The following is a 6,000-nucleotide window of genomic DNA, read 5'->3' on the forward strand; positions in this document are numbered from 1 at the left end:
CATTTACTTCACATTTTAACCCCTCAATTTTACATTTTTCTCAATTTAATACCTAATATTAATTTTTACTCAAAATCACTTTACAAAACATGTATATTAAGCACCAAGCTTTCATAATTCATCATTAAACATCATAAAACACATGAATTCATCAATGGCATCTTTCAAAATCATCAATAAATTCAAAAATCAAGACATGGGCTAGCTAGAACTTAGAGCAACGATTACAAAAACATAGTAATTATAAAAAACGAACAAAAATGGACCTTTAATCAAGCTTAGTAGTAGTCAAACCCTAAAAGCTCTCCCTTGGTTTCTTTTCTTCTAATTTCAGTTGACATTAAACAAAGATGAACATGTTTTCATCTTTTGGTTTTATTTAATATACATTATTTATTTATTTACTAAATTAACCTTGATTAATAACATTAAAATTCCACTATCCCATTTCCATCTATGTCTTTTCATGAATTCAATGGTCCATTTACAGCATAAGGACCTTACATTTAAAAAGAAACAACAATTCGGCACTTAATCAAATAGAATGCCATTTTTGCATTTTCTGCGATTAAATCCTTTTTATCAAATTAAACACACAAACGATTAAATTTTCATACGAAACTTTCACACATGCCTAACCGCATACTCTAAATACGATAAAATATTATTAAAATAATTATTTGACTCGGATTTGTGGTTTTAAAACCACTATTTCAACCAGAGTCAAAATTGGGTTATTACAAAGTCATTCAATTCCAATCATATAGTCCCTAACACAAGCCCTCGAGGCGCAAAACAAGTATTAGAAATGGTTCGGGACTAAACTGATTACTTAAGAGATTTTCTGAAAAACACGAAAAATTTTCAAAGTACCAGGGACACACACCCGTATGGCCAGACTGTGTGTTTCACACGGCCAAGAGACACGCCCGTGTCACAGGCCGTGTGGACATTCGAAATGGGATCACATGGCCATGTCCCAGCTCGTGTCTGGCCCCGTGTAACTTACTGACTTAGGTCACATGGCCAGATCACACGCCCATGTGCCAGGCCGTATACCTTTCGAAATGGCCTCACACACCCGTGTACCAGGCCGTGTGCTAGGCTATGTGAAAACTAGAGGGTATACTAACTTGTGCCACAAGGCTGAAGCTACTGACTTGTTTTCTAAATAAGTATCAGGGGACACACGGCTGAGATACACACCCATGTCTTTGCCCGTGTGGACAAAAATAGGTCATTTTCTAAACCTTATTTCTCACCCAATGTGGTACCAACCAACACATACCAAATAGCATATGACCATATCATCAATAGGCATTCAAACCAATCACAACTAAGTCTATATCATGCAATTTCATTACCAACAATCCTAAGTTCTTAGGTATCTCAAATGATAATTTCAAAGCATGCCAAAATCACCTCCAAAAACTACCTAAATGTTCAATTACATATATACACTATCTTGCCTAAATATAACATGCATATCATTTATCATGTTCACCTCTTAAGTATCAATCTACCAATACACAATTAAAGCATTCCCATGAAAATCATAAATCATACAAGATGAGATTAGCCACACATATATATACATACCAACATATACGAAATCAAGCCACATTAAATGACTAGTTACATGACAAGACATATAGGCTTCCAATAGCCAAATGACCTATACATGCAATACAACCAAAATACATAAAGTCCAAAAGTAGCAAAAGGAGAGTTTGATAGTGCGATGCAATCTCTGACAACTTCCAAACCGAGCGAGTTTTCATATCTCTATAAAACATGAAAAATTAAATAGCGTAAGCAATTAAGCTTAGTAAGTTCATATAACATCAATTTTAGTTTAAAAATTAATCACAATTTAAGTAATTAAACATAGCATAATGTAACTCAATTTGATCCACATTCATTTATAAAGTTAGACATATAATCACAAATCTTATAAATTCAATTCTTATATGATTCACGTACATACCTGTACTGGTTCATATTGAATTCACATACTCTCGTAACATCACTATGCCCGTTGAACTATTTGAAATAATATCGGATACTTGGGTATCTCACACATTAAGTGCCAATACATGGTCGAAACCATCTCTATCTCATATCTCATATAGACGCTCATTCTCGAGCTATCACTGAGTCTGTTCACACAAGCTGACGACCAAGATATTGCCACACGATGTGCTCACACAAGCTGACGAGTAACCGCAACACATGACGAAAAACTCCGTCACTGGTAGAACATACGAAACTAGCACCCAAAACACAATAACCCCTAATAACATGTCATTTGTATCCTATCTACTCCTAATGTTCAACCAGGATTTCATATGTCACCAAATCTTCGTCGAGTATTTCCATGAAGCCATAGTCATCAAGAATGCTATAATAAAGTATTTAAAACACAATTACTTTAATGCTTATTAACATACGAGGTTTCCTCCAACTCGTATAAAGGAAAAATAATCGTTTAGTCCAAAACTCTATCATTTCCCCGATCTAATTCTATACGTTGTTTTTCTTGATCTATATAATCAAATTTAATTAATTTAATTCATATTTTATTCAATTCAATCCAAATTCACAATTTGGCAAAATTACTATTTTTCCCCTAGACTTTTGACTTATTTACAATTTAGTCCCTAGCTCATAACAATGCAAATTCATGCAATTTGGTACATACCCATGCTAGCCAAATTTCATCTAAGCCTCTAGTAGCTCATACATTTCATCATTTCACACATTTATCACATAATTTTCACATTTTATCAATTTAATCCTTATTTAACATTTTCAACCAAAATCACTTTACAAAACTTGTTTATCTAACAACAACCATTTATTTTCTACCATCAAACATAAAAACACATACACATTCATCAATGGTAAAACCCTAATACTTTAATAGTTTCACAAATTAGTCCATGAGATAGCTAGATTAAGCTATAACGACTCCAAAAACATAGAAATCATTAAAAACCTAGCAAAATTGCACTTACATGCAAGGAAATAGCATGACTGAACCTAAACTCTCCTCCAATGTGATTTCGGTTGAACCTAGATGAAAATGGAGAAGATGATACCTTTGTTTTAGTTAATTTTTATCATTATTTACTAATTTACCTTTATAACCTTTTGAAACATTAAAAATGTCACTTATACCAAGCCAAAATATTCCAATAACTCATTTATGGGCCAATTACCATATAAGAACCTTCACTTTAAAGTTCTATAGCTATTAGACACCTTTAGCTATTAGAACACAACTTTTGCACTTTATGCAATTTAGACCTTTTTATCAAATTAAGCATGCAAACATTAAAATTTCTTAACGAAATTTTTATACAATCACACTATCATGCTGTAGACCTCAAAATAATAATAAAATAATTATTTCTACTTCGAATTTGTGGTTCTGAAACCACTATTCTGATTTTACTGAAAACAGACTGTTACATTGTACCTTAGCTTAGAGTTTATTTTTCTACATTTACTTCATGTTCTTATTGTTCTTTATGTTAGTTAAGTTAGTTAACACTGTAGAAAAGGTTTAATTACAATTCTACCACCTGTACTTTGCTTTCAAGACTCTTTAAGTTTTAGTTTTATGTATTTCAACTTCTTTTACTTTAAATCTGTTAAAGCTTATTGCTTTTATGTTTCTTGCTTTAGATTTTCTTTTTGAATGTTGTTGCTTTCATGTTATTTAAGTTTTCTTGTGTAACACCCCTTACTCGAGACCGTCGTCGGAGTCGAGCACGAGGCGTTACTTGACTTAACTTACTAATTCGGGGCATAAAATTTTCTTTTAAAATTAATTTATTTACATTCATTTAATATGTCCCTAAAAAGGGCCCTCAAGACCCTAAAACATGCAATTCAAACAGTTCGGGACCAAACTAGGAACATTAAAAATTTTCCGAATACTTAGACAAATCAAAACAATTTATTTCATTATTCCTTATAAAATTGCCCTCCTATGTCATAGTCACTAAATAAATCATAACTCAAGTCACAAAACTCAAAATTTAAATTCGTGAATTTTCCATGAAACTAGAATCATATATCTTCTTATAATTTTTTTCCAGAATTTTTGGTCTACCAAATTAGTACAGTTTATTAGTTAAAGTTCCTCTGTTACACTGTTTGACTACTTTGACCTCTCCTCACTACGAATCAATTTTCTCCCTGTACAGAATTCAAATAACCATGTCGTTTGTTTCTCTTGAAATTAGATTCATTAAGGAATATATAAATATAAACTATAACTCCTAATTATTTTTGTACAATTTTTAGTAAATTTATAAATTCAGAATAGGGGATTCAGAAATCACTCTAACCCTGTCTCACTAAAATTAAAATATCTCTTAATATACAATTCTTTTGCTTACTTTGTTTCTTTCATATGAAAATAGACTCAATAAGATTTAATTCTACATCTCATTCATCACCTAATTCTATTTCTACTATTCTTGGTGATTTTTCAAGATCACGACACTGTTGATGTTTAATACTGTTTTAATGCTAATTTCACTTTTTTATGATTTCTTTGTATTAACTACCATTTAGGCATACATAACACCGAAACATGTTCTTAATCAGCCATTTCAATAGCTAATCATTATCAAATATTTATATACCATTCTTTATCCATATCATAAGGACATACACACAAAATGGCTAAGTCCCTATACATGCCATAAACTAGAACGTTTGTAAATGAAGATACCCATTTGGTAACTTGATAGTCGATAGTGTGAAGTGAACTCTGACGACCTCCAACCTGAGCTTGCTTTTAAGTACTCTGAAACAAGGGAAAATGAAAGAAGTAAGCTTATAAAGCTTAGTAAGTTCACATGTAAAATAATAAGCATTAGCAATCAATTTAGCTTACTACTATGCTATCATAATTTGCTTAAATAATGTTTAATTCTTACTTTCCCATCTTACTCATCAGTAACCTTACCAAAGGCTCAGAATACAAAAGGCACATTACCTGCAACATCTCACTTAACACATAGTACTCTTTCATAATATAGGCATAGTGCCAATCATGTCATAAAGTGTCACAAGCATAACTAAAAACTCAACACTTACTTAATACATGATAATCTCAATTACTTACAATCTCAATATTAAATAAGCCTTAAATGCATACTTGTACTCTTTCCTCATGTTCTCACCTTTTCATTTCTTTAACTTACTCTTTGGATTACTCGGGAACCTTTTCCTTTTTGAACTTACCATTGCCATGTCTTGACATGGTCTTACGTGGTATCATTGCCTTATGAACTCACCAATGTCATGCCTTGGCATGGTCTTACATGGGACCTTTGCCTTATAGTAACACATCAATGCCATGTCTTGACATGGTCTTACATGATTTCCTTGCTTTATAGAACTTATCAATTCCATGCCTTGGCATGGTCTTAAATGATATCCTTATCTTACCAAATGCCATGTTCCAAACATGGTCTTACATGGTATCCTTGTCTTACCAAATGCCATGTTCCAAACATGGTCTTACATGGTATCCTTGTCTTAGTGCCAATGCCACATCTTGATGTGGTCTTACATGGAGTCCTTAATCAATGCCGATGCCATGTCTTGACATGGTCTTACACGGGATCATTGCCTTACCAATGCCATGTCTTGACATGGTCTTACATGGTATCCTTAACCGTCAATTTCTCCTTAAATGCCATGTTATGAACATGGACTTTTCTGTCAATTCTTCCTTAATTGCCATGGTACAACCATGGACTTTGAGATATCAATGCCTTGTCAAGTCATAGTTGAAACATACTTGCTCAAATTCTCAAGATTAGTCGCATAACTCAATAATAACAATACTAATAACAAAAATTGCATAATAATAAAATGTTACTCAACTTACATACTTACATTTTCAATCTCATCATATCATCAACTTAACTTATTCTCATCAAACTATGCTAGTCAATACTTTCTTGTTATCATACA

Source organism: Gossypium hirsutum, chromosome A08 (assembly GCF_007990345.1).
Source record: "Gossypium hirsutum isolate 1008001.06 chromosome A08, Gossypium_hirsutum_v2.1, whole genome shotgun sequence".
Classification (NCBI taxonomy): domain Eukaryota; kingdom Viridiplantae; phylum Streptophyta; class Magnoliopsida; order Malvales; family Malvaceae; genus Gossypium; species Gossypium hirsutum.